Below are 20,211 nucleotides of genomic sequence, written 5' to 3'. Positions count from 1 at the left end.
AAAGCTAGAAGCAAGATTCCAATCTATTTTTTGGTTTCCTTTTAGCAAAGGCATGTGCATTTGGAAGGAAAATGAGTAAAAGTCAGTTGGGGCTGAAGGGTGTGGGGAGGGAGAGTGTTTGTTTTCCATCCCCTTTTAGATTCCTATGGAAAGGCAAAGTATAGCTTGCACTTTCTCTTTACTGACCAGTTACATATCTCACATACACGTGATGAAAGCAATGTACTGGGTAAAGGAACACTATATTTTCAGTTTAGATGTTAGTTCCAAAACTGTACAGAAAAGTCTTAGAAAGGACATTTAGCTATGTCTTCATACCAGCAAAGATTTTGATGAGAGCTTAAAATTTCAACAGAAATACTTAAATGTTTGGGTAACTAAAATCCGTATAATGGCTTTTAAGGAAAACAAATGGTTGTTTTCATTTGTCATAGCAGAAGATTGAATTAATGCTGAAAGAATCTGTATATCGGAAAATTTATGTGTTTGCTCTCATGCACAGGTCAGGTGAAATCTGCTGGACATTTGACTTCTGCATTGTGTTCTCTGAGCTTTTTATTTGCATGGAAGGTAATCCAAAATTCAGAAAACTTAGTTTCTTTCCTAACTGGATAGGATCTTTCCTCAGCTATGGAATCTGATTTTTCTCAAAGTGACTTGTCACATCAATATATGCCCCTCTCTCTCTTGACCTTGCTTAAATAGCATTACAATTTTAGGATATTTTATCCGTTGCTAAGAGAGATTCAAATTAATATTAGCCTTATGCTGATATTGTGTTTCGCAGGGAAACTACATATGAAACTTAGGGATTTGAGAGGATGGAAATATTAACCAGATTGTAAATCCCTGGGAACCAGTTTTATTTCCTCTTGCTGTTCCTCTTTCTCTTGTTTCCCTCTTCAGTATCACTCTCTTTTAATCTCTCACCTCCATAGGCCCGTCTGACCTTTATAACCCCCTATTCACACTCAGTGGGTAGAGAAAAAGAGGAAAATAGTAAATATTTAGGATTGTTATTCTAAGATCTTGTGGTCCCCTCTCTCTAATATGTAAATAATTGAAACAGAATCTGGCCAGCATTCCCACAATCCCAGCATTTACCAGGAGTTCTCGTGAGGGATGGAAGGCAATCACCTGGGCCTTGGCTTTACGCTCTGCTTTTATTTGGAGTGACCAAATTCTCAGAGTGGCAGAAAGTGGAGGCACCCCAAACTCAAAGTGATTTAAAACAACTCTATATTCTTTAATTCATAAATGACAGTGAAAAAAAATGATACATTCAGACTTGTGAGCATTAATTATCTTTATCAGTGGAATTTCAGGTGACTTTCTTTATTTTTCAAATAATGTTCAAAGCATTGTATCTCTCCCAACTTAGGAATGAAAAGTGGGTATTTTCTTCCACTATGTTTACCTTATCTTTTTTTTTTTTTTAACTTAAAACACCTTGTGCATCCAGTAGGTTTTAGGATCCTGGGAAGAGAGATCATTGCCTAGGAGGAAAAGGTGGAGGAACCAGTAGATATGGGGTCCCAGCCCCCTCTTCAGCCTCTCCGTTTGGTTCTTATTCCTATCGTTCTAGACAGCATTTGCAAATACTGGGGACAACAGAATGACAACCCAGGAAAAGAGAAACAAAGAACTGAATGAAAGGAACCTGCCCATCTCACAGACACTCCGCCATCTGAAGCGTCCCTGAAGTACGGCTAGCTCTCCAGCTGGGCACTCCCATCTCAGAGAATGGGACCTACACTTCTCCTGAGAGATGAGCCCAACGCCTAATGGATCTCAATGTCAGAAAGACTTCCGCGATACCCATCTCACATCCTCCTCTCCTGAATTTCTTCACATTGCTCTCAGTTAGAGCGCAGCTTCGAGGTGAGATAATTCTCCCCTCTCCTCCAGTCACATCCCTCCCTGATTTTAGCAGATGACTATCAGGTGCCCCCAGTCTCTGCTTAGCTAAGCTCTACACATTTAGTTCTTTTAATCTTTCCCCATAAATCAGTCTCTCCAGCTCCTTAATCATTCCTGACAGATGATTTACCCAATAGTTTACCATCAGAATGTGAGATCGTTGTCTTTGAAAGTGTATCAATATAAATTATTTAAAAAAACATTATTAGTATTGAGTCCTTGGGGAGAGAGGAGAGTGAGGGGAGAGAAAGAGGAGACAGAGAGAGAGACAGAGAGAGACAGAGAGAGAGAACCCCCATAATTCTTTAATAAGAGAGCTAAAGCAAGAAGTCTAGTCTTCTTAAATGAAAATACACAAATGATTGCCATGTCACTGAGAGCCCTGAGTCAACACAAGGAAAAGTGTCTTCCCGACTTCATGGAAAGCAAATGTTCTTTCTAAAAGGGGATGGCTGACCATTTAATACTTCATGTAGTAGTTAAGCCAAGGAACTTTGAAAAACAGTTTTACTGCAACTCTGTTAAAGAATGAACAAGTTCTAGTAATAAAAGCCAGCTATATTCCCAGGCAGCAGTTGCCTCACCTCATGCTTTTGGCAGGCCTGCTTGTGAAGGAGGTAGAGGGAAGAAGAAAAAGAACACTGTATTTTCTGTTCAGCATTGCATATAAACTTCCCAACATGGCCTAGGAATTTTCAATAGCTTTCTGATCTTTTTACAGCCTGACATCATATTCCTCTACAGTGACATCATGGCTTTTAAGGCTAGGAATCCAATGGTACTAGTATCTTAAAATGTTCCCAACCCATCAAAATTTGGCATTTAATGCTTTTCCTTAACAACCTTAAGTTTCCAAAGTTTTCTTTGGGTTTTGAAGACCTCAACCCCAGATCCCAGATAAGTTTCTATGTGTTTACAAACTGTGAGGCCAAGCCTGTGAGTAGCACCTTATAAAAGAGGCCTGGCTGGGAAGGTGGCTTTACTGGAGGGAGGTTCGATAGAGTCAGAAAAGAGACAAAACAGTCTGGGTTCAAGAAGTAATGCTTTCTTTCTCTTTTTCTCCAAGGCCAGCAATTTGCACCTCCTTCCCCATTCCCTGTGGGTCTGTTCTAACCAATAATTTTTACCACAAGACCAAAAAAAGAAAAAAAAAATTCCAACCTTCCTCATGATGCTACTGCCCTAACTTCCCAGAAACAGAGGCACAGGCCCTTTGTTCCTCACCTGCCAGCAAGGCAGATGGAGCTTTGGTGTTTCAGGGTCTTAGGCAGGCAGACGGAGAGTATTACCCAACCTTTCTTCACAGAGAGACAAAAAATGGGGCTAGAAGCTGGATCGGAACACTGACGCGTTTCTCACTCAGGCGTCGGCTAGAGCTGCCCCTCGAACTGTCTGTGGTAAACACTCATTCATCAGTTTGGTTTTGGTTTTGGTTTTCATATCCATCATGGACAAATAGGTATCCAACTGAGCATGATCCATATATGGCTTTACCACATGCAAAAACCCTAGGCAAGGTCAGCAACACCTGAACTGGCCTCTTCTTTCTTCAGAAAGAGAAAGGCAGTGTTCAGGCACTTGAATGTTCTGGCAATGTGAAATTGCTACTAGCCATTTACTTTCAATGTCCGTACTTGCCATGTCATGGGACATTTCATGGGACATTTCCAAACAGTTTTGAACTGGCACCCAGCCACCACATCCTGAGACCCACTGTACTAGAGCAGGGTCGGCACGCTAGGCCCCCGGGCCAGATCCCACCCAACCCCTGTTTTTGTAAACAAAGTTTTGTCTGACACGTATGAGTTTTCTGTGGATGAGTCCCACTGACACAGCAGAGTTGAGTAGTTGCAACAAGGTATGCAGCTTGCAAGAATAAACTATTTACCATCTGGCCCTTTAGGAAATAGTTGATGGACCCCTGTCCCACCAGGGGGCACACTATGTAACAAAAAGAGGGGGTAAATTTCAGCAAAGTTTATACCACCTATCCTCACATTACCCCCTTCTCTTCCAAGAAGAGATGAGATTTGACACTTCCCTTAAGCTCTTGGTTCTGGATTGGAATACTGTTTCCCAAAAGGAAGATGCCAAGGTGTTTGCTTTATTTATACTTCAGCACCCACAGGCCTAGGGAGGATTTATCCAGCAATTATCAAGAAGAAAGACTTTCTGGGCCTTCTCCGTGTGTGTGTGTGTGTGTGTGTGTGTCCTCACCCACATGTGGTGTACAAAAAGCCATTCCAAGGCTGAACCAAATTACCACGAACTTGCTGTGAGAATAAACAGCTAGACCCCACTGACCATGTTCATAAAGAAGTTCTTTTGTTAAAGAAAGCCACTCAGGAAGAGGGAGGGAAGGGGCAGAGAAGAGGTGCAGCCTGCCTTTAAGAGGGTCTAGATTGCTCTAATCAGAAACAGCTGTGGCCAGTTTAATGCTGTCCTAGGGCTCATATAGATGTGACATCACACAGAACTAAAGCTTGGCCAAGGAGTTTTACTGGCGAATGCCTTAAACTCTAAGGATTTGGTTACAAATTTGTATGTGGCGTGTGTTTTTTGAACGAATTCACAACTGGGAGCCAACACCACACCCCATCCCCTTCTAGTAACCCAGAGGGCTGTAAACGGGGTGGTGGGTTTTTGTAAGCTTAGAATTAAAATCTTTATTAATTTTAAGCTAAAGGGAAGTAAATGAATTTGCCATCATTCCAGTTTATTACATGTCTAACTAGAAAGGCTTTCACAATCAGACCAGTATCCTAGCCAAGCAGGAGGAACTGGGAGACACTTTATATTCTAATTTCAAACTGCAGGGTGTCCCAGGTGTACTATATAGGATTTCCTGTAATTTACCAGCAAAAATAAGCCGTCTACAGGAATATGTTTGCCATACTGTACATTTGTATTAATTACCCAGCAGGATAAAGTGATTTCTTTGTGATAGAAAGAGATGTGGATCTACAGGAAAATCATTAAACCAAACAGGGAAAAACAGACACTTTTCTGTTGTTAAGCAGTTTGGCTGGATTCAGGATTGGAGTCTGGGAGTACGTAATTGGTACCATTTTTCTCATACTCACTCGGTTTTCTCCAGGAAAGGAGAATGGCCTCTCCAACGGAAACCAGCAACCAACACTGAAAGGTCTCTGCCGGCTCTCTGAGGGTTACCAGGAAGTCCGAGACCCGGGGACTCCTCTCAAGCAGTATCATCTTGTTAGAAAATTACTCAGAGATTAAGGAGTACACGCGTCGTGATGAGCACCGAGTGACGTATGGAAGAGTGGAATCACTATATTGTACACCCGCAACTATTATAACACTGTATGTGACCTATACTGGGACGAAAATAAAAACTTAAAATTAAAAAAATAAAATTACTCAGAGATAGGCAAAATCACACCAAGGATGGGACGCAACCGATGCTAAGCAGAAAAGACAATGGGTGCCGGAAAAGTTCAGAGCGGGGGAGTGCACTGTAGGCTGAAGACATAACTGAGGGCTTCACGGTAGGGCAGAGTTTGGGCAGGATCTCACAAGAGTATAATCCAGACGTGTCTACAGGACGCAGTGAAAGGCAATGGGGAAAGGAGGTAGACAAGGTGAGGAGCCAGGTTTGTGCCACAGGGGTTCCGGTGACAATGTGTGGTCAGTGAGACTCAACGTGAGGTTATTGAAGTTGCCCCGAAGTCATCTGTTGCCATCATCTAAGTGTTCTCCCCTACTTCTCAAATGTTCTCCATAATCTAGAACTTCCACTGACCGCAGTCTGAGATGAGCCTAAGAAAGAAACTTCTGGCCTCTGTTCTGGTGTAATATACACTGTAGCCTGAGTTTCAAAGAAAGCAGAGCCTAGGGCAATGGTGTATGTGCTTCTCTTTGATTAGGGAATAAAGCCCAGGAAGCAAAGGAGGGAAAAGGGGATAAGACAAGAAAGAGAGTGCTGAGCTGGCCCCTGCTGGGGAGCAAGTGTCACTGCTTGCTCCATGTTGTGGACTTTCTCCTAAAAGGATGCCCTTTCATGGCTGCATCCCACAACACTTGGTTGGTAAGAAGCAGGAGGAAGATTTATCTGTCAGCTTCTGCCTACCAATGGCCAAAGGTTCCCTCCATGGGACCTTAGCTTCCCTACACTCCGGGGCTGTGCGCACATGAGTTCTCAGTTGTCCTGTAGCCTCGCACACCTTGGAGTCAATAGGAGGAAAAGCCAGGATGGGGGAGCATGCACTTAGACCCGTTCATCCCTGAAGTGGCACTTGTGTCCAGAAGCTTCATAAGTGAGCTGAGATCATCTGAACTGGCACACGGAGGTGCCTGACTCATATGACAAGCCTTTTCTCCTAATTCCATGAATTCTATCATTTTTTAATCTTCAGGTGGTTGTCTTAAAAACAGCAGTCCTGAAAGAGTGAACATTGAAAGACATTGAACAAAAAGTCCTGAAGATCAAAACACACCTTCCCCTCCCCTCCCAGGCCTTTCCCTGGGATATAACAGGGCCTTGTTTCATCTTTGACAAATGTGGAACAAGACTACGTAGTAGTCTTTACTAATTAAATAAGCAACTTTGCTGTGGAAATATCAACTGATGTCAAATAATAGCCATGTACCCGACTAAAGAGGAAGGAAGTCCTAGAATAATGTCAGAATGTGTTTTTCCCCATTCCACATTTTCCTATCTCCTCTGCTAAGTAAAGATGTAGGCACTTTGTAAACAGAGACTGAACATATAAAGATAGATTTATAGGATGTTCAGTGGATGAATGAATGAATGAATGAATTAAAAGTCAACTCAGAAACCGACCAAGAAACCCTGAGTGAATATCCATAGCACAAACCAGTGATTCTCCAGCTTTAGCTTGCATCAGCATTACTGGAGTGGGTTTGGTAGAACAGAATCCCCTGGAAGGGTTGTCAGAAAACAGAACCCAGTTGTTCCCAAATGTCACTGATGCTGCTATACCCTCAGACCATACTTTGAGAACCAGTGCACAAGCCAACCTGAATCTGTCACTTTTGGTCAAACAGCTGCTAACCCAAAGGTCATGGGAATATGTGTAGATTATCTAATTTTTCTGAATAATTTAGGTTTAACCTGAAAAATCTTTTGGTCGAGGAGGATTTTGGCATGAGTGTATTAACTGCTTGCCACCCCAGAACTACTGAATCGCTCAGTAACTTTTGTTTTCCCCTAGTAAGGATAGGGATGCACATGATTGGCAAGGTCTTGCAGTTCCTCTGGGTCATTCTTGAGATCCAGGACAAAAAAAAAAAAAAAAAAGGATTTATAAACATTGTATTAACTCTAAATTGACCTCAAAGCAATCCAATGTCATTTTCTCTCTCTCTCTCTCTCTCTCTCTCTCTCTCTCGTAAATTAAATAAGTATTTGAAATTGCTATTGGTTAATAAAAACCCAAATATCACCTTATTTTCTTGTTTCTTGTTTCAAAGTCAAATGAGGTCTGGAACCAGAAAGGTATAGGTTAAAGGTCAATCCTATCTCTAGCATGTATTTTTTGGGGTGAAGATAGTGACAGCATTTTAGCCAGAGGCTGACAAACCTGTTCCCTAAAGGCTTTGCAGGCTATGCAGTCCCTGTTGCAACAGCTCAACTCTGCCATGGTAATGTGAAAGCAGTCATAGATGGTGCACAAAAGTGTGGGTGTCACTGAGTTCCAGCAAAGGATTGTTTTACAAAAGCAATCGTGGGCCAGTTTTGGTCCATGGGCTGTAATTTTCTGGTCTCAGTTTGAAACTCTTGAAGCCTCGGTTTCCTTGTCAGTAAAATGGGCTTAGAAAAACCTAGCTGGCAGGGTAGGTGTAAAGATGAACGAAAAGAATGCTTACAGAAGCATCTGTCCAAAGAGTTCAATATTGTTAATTCCTTGCATCCTTTCCATTTCTCCTAAAATTCAGGTGCGAAAACTAATGGACCATTTTGATTAGACAGAGTCCAGTGAATTTGCTTCCAACACATGCACGTACACACATGTACACACACACACACAGACAGAAATTCTCTCTCTGTCTCTCTCTCTCTGTCTCTCTAGAAGTGAGCATATTCCTTCAAGCAGGGATTTGGAGGTGAATCCGATCAAAGAAAGCAAAGAAAGGAAGAGAGAGATCTTTGCAGACTGCTCCGGATCTAGGAGCACTTCCACCGCCCTCACATGATGGAGCGAAGAAGAGCGTGGCAGTGGCTGCGTGAAGGTAAATGTCTGCCTGAGTGCCAGCAGCTGTGACACACCCCGGAGATTGAAGCCCGGTGAGGCTGGTGATAATGCAGAGACTGAAGGTGAAGGGAAAAGGCGAGATGAGGAGGGAGGATGGAGAGAAGCTCAGAGAAAAGGGACTGAAAGAAAAGAGCCGCCCAGGACAGGAGCGGACGAAGACATAAAGGCCCTTTTCCCCAGGAATGGAACCTCCCCTGGGCACATAGGCCGGCCGATTTCACTCTCTGTCCGGAAACTGGGTGCTTGGATATCAGAAGTGATTTCAAATGCCCATGCAGAGATAGATCTCCATCCATCTTATGATCAGACAAGCTCTCGTGAAGGTCAACACGGACTTTTCATTCCACCCTGAAGACGGGACTTGACCCAGGGAATTTGCAGACAGCCTGAGCTTCGCCCTTTGGCTTGGCTCACCTCCCAGAGTAGCTCGGCTCCTTCCACGGAAAAATCTACCATACGAGAGAGCTGGACACGTTACTTGAGTACCCTGCACTTTCATAGTCACATTTAGCCAAACAGAAACCACCTCACTTTTAATATTCTAATTTTGAGCCATCCCATACCCCAGGCTTATGTCACTTCTCCCTGCTTTTATTTTTTTGGAGGAGCCATTTTAAGTGTTTCTTTTCAAGGTCATAAAGAAATTAAGCTAAAGCCCTTCCTCCTTTCCCTTTTCATATACCCTGAACGGTTCTAGAGAAATTTTCTAGAGAAAATAGAGCTTAATTTCTTGGAGGTGTTTTGTTGACAAGAAAATGGAAAGCATGTGTCCCCGCTTCGCTTATTGTACTTCCAAGTAATGAAAGTATTTAAGAAGGTACAATTATGATCTTGGCAAGCACCTGGGGCTCTTGGAACTGTTTTTTCACACTGAATAAACACTGCAGATAATCTGTTTACGTTACACTGTTCTGAAAAGCTATCTACAACAAAAGGCCACAACCATTCTTTAGTTTCCTTTTCTTGAAAGGAAAAAAATATATTGCACTAATAATTCGCTGAAAATGATTTCATTGTCTCCGTTTTCACTCTAGCCAGGCAGAAACAGGTTTTGGTAAAGGAGTTTATGGGTTTCTTTTTTTCCCACCACGTTTAACTGAATAGTGTACTCCATTTTTTTTTTTCTAGTTACCTGGAATTCTTCTTGTTAACAATCCCTGGTGACTAAGGATCAGTTGTCTGCCCTAAAAAATTAACTATAACTCTCTGTTGACTAAGATACCCCAAATTCATTTCATTTTCTCAGTGTGATTGACTGACAAAATGGTATCCCTAGTTTCATTCAAACCTGGTACAGCTTCCAGAAAAGAGCAAACAATCCATTTCTCTTAGAAAATCCATTTCTCTTTAAGCTAATATAATAATAATAATAATAATAATAATAATAGATGGTAATAAGGCACTGAGTTAGGAAGCACTAGTCCCCAAAATGCATGTCTTCAGCCTGATCTGGTCAGAACCTCTAACCTGAGAATTAACTGCCTAACACAGCATCAGAAAATCTAGAAAGATGACATAGGAAGAGAAGAATCAACAGCATAGTCATCTGTTTTACAGTGTTGTGAGATTCAGTGAGCAAGTTCCAGAAAGGGGAGAAAAGCAAGCCTCCAACATCACATCCAAGGGAGTCTCATTCTTACAGAGTGATAGATGGTCAATATCCCAGCAATTCAGAGCTATCTTTATACTTTTCCCTCCATGAATTTAAAGGTGGGTCACCTACTGCCCCTTGAGATGCCGGGGTTGGAGGTGGTCTTAATCCTTTCTGAGTTAGAGTGAGTTGCTTTTTGTGATTTGTGGTCCATAAGGCTATTGGGATGTGAGAAACGAGTCAGACGGGGATGGTGTTCCTGTTTGTGTGAAAGTGGTATTTTCTGTAAATTCATTCAAGGAGGTGTTAGAAATGGGTTGTCTGCCCTGCTCAGTTTCCCCTCCTCACTCACTTTCAAGGCATTCAGACAGGGCACAGAGGATGTCCATGAAGGACGGAAGCTTTTGTTCCAAAGGCCACCACGAGTTCATCCTCCTGTGCTGCCTTTAATCAAACATCCTTGAGGAATATGTTCTGTATCTTTGCTTTCACTTAGATGTACTGACCCTGAAGGAGAGACCGCCGGGACTTCAACTCTGCCTGTGTTGCCCTCGGGAAATACGTGGGGGGAATCCTGGTGTCACAGGTTATGTTGCTAGAGTCATCTACCATAAAGGCAGAGAGAATTGAACACTTTGTGAGTTAGTCCATCCTTTTCAATTTGCCATGTGGGGACCAGGGTCTTGAGAACTGAGGCCACATCACTGGGTAATGGCTCTGTTGATCCCAAGTAGTGTCTTTCTCCACCCAGCTGCTGCCTTCAATCAGTGGTGAGTATTCCCATGGTACTGAGAGCCATTGAGCTCTGGGGTCCCTAAGCCTCTAACCACTAGGGGGCAAAACCAACCCTTCAGTCCCAGTAATTCATCCCAGCTGAGCAGCTCTCTTGCCCCCACCCCCATCCCCACCCGTCCCTCCAGCCCCCTCCCAAGAAGTCTTCTTCCAGTGATGTTTTGAATTAAGAAGTTGCAATAACATTCTCACAGACCCCTTCAGCTCTGCGGGTTGGCCTCACCGAAAGCTAAAGGAATTCACAGCAGCCTCCTGAACAGCCTGGGGCCTGTTTCTCCAACAGCTATAAAGAAAGAAACCCATCGTCAAAGATGATTCTACCCCTCAGCTTAACATTTACTGCATCCCAGACAATTATCAAAGCAGAGAGAGGCAGGACACTGTCTCTGCTTCCTGTTCCTTTAGGGGTGTGTGGAGTGGAGGCAATCTGATGTCTGCCTATCATAGTTAAGTTAGCTAATGCAATCAAGTGCACACTTAGGGGAGTCAGTGTGAGGAAGTGCTTTCGGAAGGAATGTCAAACTGGCGATGCTCTTGCACACTTATGTGGCCCCTTGCTGAGTGCCTGGTCTACTTCTATGTGTTGAATAATAAATGCATGATGACTGAGTGACTGCTATGAATTTGTTCTCAGGACATAGGTGGGGTATGGAATGAAGAATTTATTAGCCCATCTTACAGAGGAGAAGTGAAACAGAGAGAAATTGGCCATCGTTATTATTACTAGTAGGCATTCCCTAAGAGTAATATACACCTCAATGAGCCTTAATAAGAATAAGCTCTGTTTTGCAGAATATTTTCCCGTCAAGGGCTTCCCCAGTGTCCTATGTGGTCATTAACAGTCAAGTAGACTACATGCTTACCTATTCAGACATTCTAGTCATGCCTGGAGACAACACCCTCCCCAATGTGGTGTGCAGAAAGGTGCTCAACTGCCATTTACTTCTTCTGCCTTCGGAAGTTGGTAACTGCATCTCTGATGACTCAGGTGAGAAAAGGTGTGGCATGCTTCATGAAAAATGGATTGGAAGGAAGGTCTTAGTTTTGTTGATAATAACTGACCATTCCTCAGTTATTGGCAGCTTATTTCCTGTTAGATGAGTTTTGCCAATTGCGCTTATCGTCTGAGGAGTTTTCATGGGTGTCTTCTCTCTCTCTGTGGCTCTTAATGCTTTTCTACCAAACCTTATCCGTGTGTTCCTGGCCGGGTGGTAAATACTAGTGCAAAACTCAGCCAACCTTCATCCTTGAACGATGATCATTTAACTTATAGGCACTGGAATATTGGCCTACACATCTGGGTTGAAATATAGGATGCTGACCTCAAACTTTTTTTTGGAGCTCACTTCCCACCTGATTATTTCTGGTTTAGTTAGTCCTTTTGGACACAGAAACTTGGCTACTTACTTCAAATTCACTGTGGCTTCATTCAACCTACAATGAACGACAAAAAATAGAGCCTTTCAGCCAAATGGCATTGGTCGTGAAGTATAAGCCATAAATAAACTCTGATGAGTTTGGTTGCTGTCATAGCATAAACTGGCTTCAGCTGATGGCAACTTAAACATGCAAGCAAATAGTTTTCACTGGACAAAAGCATAGAAGAGGAAGTGAGTAGTGCTCCATGAATTGAGAGAGATTGGTTAGGGGAGATTTCTCAGGGCAATAGCTGAGCTGGGGTACAAAGTGGAGAGGCATGAACAGAGATTCGCCAGGTACAAAGTTGGCAAGGAAACTCCAGGACAAGTGATTACAAGTAGAGAATCATGTTGCGTTTGCAAAAATTACAATTATTTTTATAGATATAGAATGAAGTCCAAGTGGGGATGTGGAGGGAGACCTGAAAGGTAGTTAGGACTTAGTTCACATATTTCCACTTGCTTAGGAGAGTCAGTATACTCCTTTTGTCCTGGTGTATTATTAATAGTTTTCCCTTTTTATTCTCAAAGATATCCCAGCGTGGATGAAAAATTATATGGTCACCCTACTTATATGTCATGATTATAAGATGTGTTTTTATTTTAGAGTTGATGAAGTCAACAGGGAGGAGACAAGCTTAGATTTAGGTTATGGAAATAACCCTTTCACAGCCAAGTTTCACAGACACTGCTATATGGCTTTCAATATTCTTTCTACCCTTCTCTAAAAATAAGCACCCTGATGCTCAGCAGGCCCAAAAGTATCTAGCTACAAGATTAGCTTCCCTTGCAGTTCTGTATAACCATGTGATTAAGTTTTGGCCAAAGAGATGTAAGTGAGAGTGTTACATGGAACATCTGAAAAGTCTCTTTAAAGAGTCAGGGGATACACTTAATTGGATCACAAGTATAGACTCGTAATGTTTGCAATGCAAAGCCATAACCTAGAGGGAATCTAGGTCCTTGATGACTTAATGGAGCCACCGGGGGAATCTTAAACTGCTCCTTTTCAGACATCTTTTATGTGGGAAATAAATAAATTTCTATTTTGTTTAGGCGATGTTATTTTGGATCTTTCTATAAACGCGGCTTAATGAACTGCTAACCTATAGGTCAATTCTTCACCAAGAGTTGTTATCATCAATCCAGCGGGGACATATAAGAAGGAACAATTTTGGCCCCGGTCTCAAAGTCATTCTTTAACCCAACTTTATGAAAGAGTCCCATATTCTGAGAGTTATTGGACCCTCATGAATAAAACTGACCATTCTCCATTTGTCTCCTTGGGACTTTCCTCCATTGATTAGAACCTGGAGGAGAGGTCACTCCTTTTAGTCAGAAAGCTCTCCTTAGAAACTTAGCTCTTTGGATTTGGTTTTGTGCATTTTAATAATTCAACTCAAAAAAATCTATTGTACTTGAAAGTGCTTTCTGTTGGCTGTGGAATGATTTTTAATGGGATGGGGGTGGGTATGGAATGCAGGGAAAGCAAAGAGGGATAAGGAAAGGAGCAGATATTTACTTTTGAAGGGACAGCAGTATTCTAAACTAAATGGCTGTCACCAGGAAAGTGGTTTCCTATGGATCCTTTCATGTTTCTATCTATGCCATTGGACTTACTGTGTAAAAAGAGCAAAAGTAAGGAAGTGCTCCCTTTAAGCAAGACTTTTGATCAGAGTAAATATGTGTGTGTGTATATACAGAATTTAATATATACATATTCAAGCAGCCAAAAGAAGACCTTAATGCAGGCAAGCAGTAAATGTAAAGAAGCAAAAGTGGATCCAGTCAGATTATATATTAAATAAAAGGCAATGAATAAGCACTGAGTGAAATTTTATATGTGCACATTACACCGAACCAGTCAAAGATTCTGACCCTTGGCACTGCAGAAATGATGCAGCCATCTTCTTCGTTCTGATGCTTTCAATAAAATCATTCCCAAGAGAGCTAGGGAAAAATTCTCTCTCTCAATAAAATGTGAAACCGTCAGTATTATGAAAAAGCATACTAATAATTGGATAGTGTTCTGAAGTCACTTTCATAAAGCCTCCCCTTTCGCTTCCCTCCTCAGGTTTTAATATTTCCCAGTGAGTCCATCAGATCACAAGGGTTTTGTTGGAGATAGAAAGTTGCAGCACTGATTGGTGCCCTTGTGAGGTGCAGGTCAACAACGCGCATATCAACAGGGGTAACTTGATGAATAATGCACTGAGTTCCTAAACATGGCCCACCCATAATGAATATGCTGCTGTAGCCGAATGAAGGGATAAAGCTGGTGCCTGGACCCTCTCCACAGGTCCCGAGTAACAGGAGTCTTCAGTTCAAGTCACACTGAGCTCTACAGATGCTGGGCTACAAGCTAAAGGACTGATAGGAGAGGTGTTGTGATGCCGAAGGAGGAGGCTCTGGAAGGGAAAGTCTTGTCCGTGGCAATGAAACAACACAGGAACGTGGGATTGGCCCAGAATGGTAAAGGCAAGAGAAGTGCGCAGCAGCATCCGAGATGAATGAAAGTTTGCAGTCACAACAATTAGTACCAGTTGACAAGGTCTCTTAGAAACATGTCAGCAGAGGGAGTCCACATATGGTACCTCTTTTACACCTTTCCAAAGTGGGGAGAAGAGTGGGAGGAGAGGAGGGATGTTGACAGTAAACATTCAAGACAAGGGAGGTGAAGAATTTTTTAAAAGCAAACGTGCGAAAGGCAACTCTTCAGTTTCAGGATACGCCAAAGGGAGAGAGCACTGTTGGTCTCACCAGCTGTCAGCCTCGCTGTTCTGTGTTCTGTGCCGCCCCTTTCTGCGCACCGCTGCCCCCACAAGGCAGAGCGTCCATGGCACCGCTCGTTGGGTCACTGATCTGAGCACCTTGACATTTTTGTCTTAGGGCTTTACTGAGGTCTTCCATGATCTTCCACACCCTCCTCTATACCTCACTGGGTCAACTCCGCCATCCCTGAGCTGACCAAGAAATTCATTCAAGGCAGTGCTGAAAATGCACTGTTATGCTCCATCCCACTTCCAACTGATAAAATCAAGCGGAAACAGGTATCCACAATAAGACTGAAAGGGGAGAGGTGGTAAATGTGACACGTGTGTCGGGATGAGGGCAGTCTTGCAATGGCGGAGATGTGGAAACCGTAGACTGTAGACCTAGCGGATGTGGGAGAGTTGTAGGCTGCTTTCGTGCTCACGGTTTGAGTCAGCCTCTCCCCAAGAAGTATGGGCCTTCTTCCCATGTTACACTCCCAAGAGCGGGGCCCATCTTGATGTGCTCCAATTTTCTGATATTTTGATGGTCATGATGTTTTCACTAACGCCATTATTTAGATGGGTTTGAAAATAAGACAGTTGTGCTGCAGAAGCTTGGTGTTAGAGAGGAGGAGGAAGAGGTGGGGGGATTTGTGAGAGGAATTGAAACACAAGCCATTTCCTTCTGCCTTCCCAACCGCTGTGCACCAGGAACTATGCACAGTTATTTGCCTGTGATCTGAAGTGTTAGCAACTAGTGAACGTGTTAAGCAAAGTACTTTTACATTTTTAAGCCAGTAGTAGGCAATAGTGCGTTCAGATTTCAGATTCCATGTTATCTTATTCCTTCTACTCCTGGGGTCACACAGTCCATTTATTCTTTTCCTTTCAGGTCTCCAGAGTATTATCAAAGTGTATAAACTCTGACTTCTGAAATAATAGTGCTTGGAGGTAATATGTCCTTGAGGGAAGGCTTCAATCAATTCTTCCATTGGAACTACAAGAACTGAAATGATAAACCCCTGAGTAGAAAGCAGGGATGTTTAACATGATCTCCACTTGTTTCAAGGTGCGCTTAACTCTTGCAGAAGAAGACCTGAAAAAGCTCCAACTCCTAAACTTTTTTTTCCCTTAGTCTTTACTCTTCCTTGTCAGATCTGCAAACCCAACCAAGAAAAACAAAGAGAACAATCTTTTTTCTTAACCTGATCAGAAGACCGATCCATCTACTTGTGTGAAGGAAACCAAAGTGAATGCTGGAAGGAACACAAGGCACATGGCAACATTTGCCTGTTAACCAAGAAGAGACATGGATGTTCCCAGCGAGGAGGGGTTGGAACACAGCCTCTGGTCATCTCCCCCGGTGATAACCGAAGCAGAGCATTCTTTTTCACATACGGCCTTAGAAACCAATAGAACAGCCATGAGAGGAAGGTTTTTACACAGATGCCTCTCAAGAAACAGCTGTCCATGTGAGGCATGGGGGGAAATGTTTATTTAGTTCCTCCTCCTGCTTGGAGCCTGGAGAAAAAAAGCTTTTCCTGTGCCTTTCCAGGTAACTATAGCTACTCGTGTTTCAGACCCAGCAGAGGGCCATATAGACCTCAGGCTTCTCCTCTGTAAGCCGTGGCATTTAGATAAGGTCAGTACTTCTGAACTTATGTCCTTCAGAGCAGCAGTCCTACCGGATGCTTCGTGGGAAAGGAACGCAAAGATTATAGGACTTGGTGGGAAATCAGAGACCTTCTTCTGCTGTGTGACAAAGCCAAACAATTTAGAAAAGTCACTGAAACTTTTAACTTTGGCTTCTTTTTTCTGAAAATGAAGCTGGAAGTTGGAAAGTGAACATTAATTTCTCTAAGGCCCCTTCATCTTTTTGTTAAAGTTTATTAGAGAGAGAGAGAGAGAGTGAGAGATGCAAGTGGGGGAGGGGCAGACAGAGAGAGGGAGACAGAGTATCCCAAGCAGGCTCCTCACTGTCAGCATGGAGACTGACATGGAGCTTGAACTCACAAACTGAGATCATGACCTGAGCCGAAATCAAGCATCAGAAACTTAGCCAACTGAGCCACCCAGGCACCCCAAAGCCCCTTCATCTTTAGATGTTCATGACCAAAATTTTATCATTTGGTCCGTATAAACAAGTTTTGTCTTTGTCCTTGAGTGAGAATAAAATGCTTTTTCTAAGAAAGATTGGTACCCTCAGTGTATATGTTTGCTTTTTCAGTTCTTCTCACCAAGAAAAACCTGAGCCCAGGAATTCAGAGAATATGTAGGCAGGAGCTGGGTCATTTCAGGGGACAGCAAAACAGCCATCTTGTTTATTACTATAAAATGGAAAATAGGCAATCTACCCAGTTCAAGAAATGTTTATTTAGCTCCTACTGTGTTTGGGGCTCTGAGTCAGTTCTGATAATGCCACGTTGCATTTTCAAAGCACTTTAAATGATTTGAAACGACGTCAACATGAGCTATATTAGAGGATCCTCAGAGAAGTTCTCTGAGGAGGACGACCCAGGAGTATGTCTCCAGTTTTACGTGGGGGAGCAGAAGCCCACAGGTATGCGAGAGTCCCCTTGGTCTTGGCCCTGCTGTGTGGCCAAGCCAGGGCTGGACTCCAAATCACTCGGTTCAAATCCACCCTGCTTTCTCCTTTGCTGCCCCCTATTCAGATCACCATTGGATACCTTTCTGGGAGAAGAGAGGTTAGAGAACAATGATTTAGCTTCAAGATAAATTTGGGTCAGTCTTACCTATGCCTTTTGTTGCTGCTTTTTATTTATTTATTTATTTATTTATTTTACTTGTTTTTAATTTTTATTTATTTATTTATCTTGGGAGCGAGAGAGAGAGACAGAGAGAGAGAGAACAAGTGGAAGAAGGCCAGAGAGAAGGAGAGACAGACTCCTGAGTAGGCTCCACACCGTCAGCACAGAGCCCGATGCAGGGCTTGAACTCATGAACTGTGAGATCAAGACCTGAGCCGAGATCGAGAGTCAGACACTTAACTGACTGTGCCACCCACGTGCCCTGCTGCTTTTTATTTAAAAAAAAAAGTTTATTTTTTAATTTGTTTGGTTTTTCTAAATAAACGGATCCACTTGAGCAGAGTTTGAATTATTCAAAATGGCTTAACTCAAGCCCGAGTGTCCTTGATATCTAAAGATCAAAGAAATGTGGAATGAGGAGACTTGGAGAATGGAAGGCAGAAAATCCATAGGTAAGGGGGAACGCGGGCAGGGGCCTGCTACAGCTCGCTACTGCCACTTTAGCATTGACACGAGAACTGAACTCATTAGTCTGATAAATATCACAGCCACCCAAAGAAACAGAGGGAGGGTCTGCTTGCCCTGGGGTGACAGATAGAAAACTCAGAGACAGAGGCTTTCTAAAGACATGGGCCATTGATAACAAAGCTGATGATAACGGTTGAGACTTCTGCCTGGCACCCTTGCTGCCTACCACAGACCCCCGCTTCATTTCCGGAAATGTTTTGCTTTCCCTTTAAAAACACTCTGGGCCTTGAAAAAAATGAAATCAAACCGCTTCCCTCTAGGCAGGTGTGTGTGTGGCAGCACACGCGCGCGCACACACACACACACACACACACACACACTCACAGTCATTTAACAAGGATGAGAGGGCATGATCCCAAAGGCTTTCCAACCTCCTGTCCAAGGAGAGTTCCCAGCTAGCCTAATCACTCTGGCAACAGCACACCTGAGCATTTCCCTCTCGGCACAAAGGAGGAGAGAGGGACGCGGAAGCTAGTTCTGTCGGACAAACAGTATCTGAGGCCACTACAGCCAGTAGATGCTCTCCCATTTAAGGGGCCTTAACAAGCAAGTTGGGGAAATCATCTCTTCGAAGTTCAGATGTGACTCAGCCACTGCTTTGAAGTAGCTAAGTTGGTAGAGTCTGCTCTCCATCCATTTTTTTTTCAAATAATAATAATAAAATTTGAAAATTATGATAATTATGTGTTCTGTACACTGGATAGGGGCAGACTGCTGCGAAGCATATTTTCTAATGTAATTAAGGCTTTCAGCAGATCCCTCCCAACTGCAATTGTTATTTCAAAAGTGAATTAATAAATCATGTCCGGCCTGCTCAGAATAGAAATTCGTCTTGAGTATTCTTGTTGCAACCTGCAAACTGTGATTCAGAGTAGGAAGAGAGAAGCTGGGTAGAGTGTCCATCAGGTTGGCCTGCGTGGAGTTCCAACCTTGGCTAAACTTTTGGGGAGAAGGTTTCAGCTCAGACATCTGGAACCATTTCTAAGCTTTATTGCAAACAATATGCAAATAGTCTTTCCCCTATGTTCACTTATGTTCCCTATGCTAAACTCGAAGCAATTAAATCTGACTCCTGGGTGCCCAGGGGACTCAGATCTCCTGTGGTTTACACAGAGCACTTTAGCTATCATGATGAATTAGTGTAAGGCCTGGTAATGCACCTTTGAGTATGTGAGGCCTTTTAAGGCTCTTGGAGGTCAGGCCTGTGGCTGTATAAAGTACATTTTCCCTTGGCAGAGCAGAGCCTCTGACGGCATGCAAGGTTGTATTTCTCTATTCATCACAGGCTCCAGATTCCGAACGTCCAAACTCACCATCCTGCTTCTCTGGACAGCGGATGTCTCTGGCCTGTGATAATTCAAAGTAAATATTTACCAAGAAGGCCTGGCAGGACGTTTGCATGCTTGGTGAAAGAGTGACATGTCAGTTCCAAAGAGAGGTATCATTTCTCTTTTTGACCAAGCACAGAGAGGGTGCAAAACCGAGGCACAGGCACCACTGATTGGAGATCTCCTCCCTGGACCCAGTAGGTTCTAGCCAGGGGGGATCTCCCTTTCATAGGAGAGGCTGGAAGACAGCATGCATGGCTCAGAGGCCTCCCTGGTCAGCGTGATCTACACAGGTAGGTGATGGAGGGAAGACATACTGAACAGGGCCACAGGGCATGATCCCTCATGATAATCCCACACTCGCTGTTTGGCCTTATGGAAATTTTTATTTCTTTTGGTTATTAATTCCCATGGGTAAGATGAGAGAATTGCAGAACCATTTTGATGGTCTTTTCCAGGAACAAAAAATGGTGGCTCTATTTTGGTCAGCAGTGTATATTTGCTGGTCTGTGCTTCGTGTGCGGTACAGGGAAGTGCATCAATTATAGAGACTGAAATCTGTACCACTCTCCGTGCCGTTTCCTCTCCCCAGCTCTGTCAGTATCTCTCTCACCAACCTCCTTCACTTTCCTAGCTGTGTGAGCTTTGACAATGTCCTTAGCCAATCTGAATCTCTGTTTCCTATCCATCAAGTGGGATGACGGTGGAGCTTAGAGAGAGGTTGTGAGCTTTAAATGGGAAAACACACATGTAGCTCACGATAAGCATTCAGAAAGGGATAGATATTAACAGTATCTGTAGATTTAGCATTCTCTAGGATCCTCCCTGTACATTCTTGCCTCTGTGTTTTTCATTGTAGTAGTTTCCTACGGCTGCT

At 43.1% G+C, this 20,211-nt stretch overlaps 1 long non-coding RNA gene across 2 annotated transcripts in view; it reads left to right on the top strand.

The window, feature by feature from the left end:
* LOC123384471 overlaps positions 1-7,351 on the top strand; it is a 221,309-nt gene extending 213,958 nt beyond the window's left edge. For both annotated transcript variants that reach the window (XR_006595593.1, XR_006595592.1), the window contains 2 exons: positions 1,586-1,881; positions 5,018-7,351. This is a non-coding gene — a long non-coding RNA (uncharacterized LOC123384471). The remainder of the gene's footprint in view (positions 1-1,585; positions 1,882-5,017) is intronic.
* The last annotated feature ends 12,860 nt before the right edge of the window (positions 7,352-20,211 follow it).

The sequence above is a fragment of the Felis catus genome, chromosome A3 (assembly GCF_018350175.1).
Source record: "Felis catus isolate Fca126 chromosome A3, F.catus_Fca126_mat1.0, whole genome shotgun sequence".
NCBI classification, from domain to species: domain Eukaryota; kingdom Metazoa; phylum Chordata; class Mammalia; order Carnivora; family Felidae; genus Felis; species Felis catus.
The sequence above is the reverse complement of the archived record's forward strand: the minus strand, read 5'-3'. Positions and strand labels throughout refer to the sequence as shown.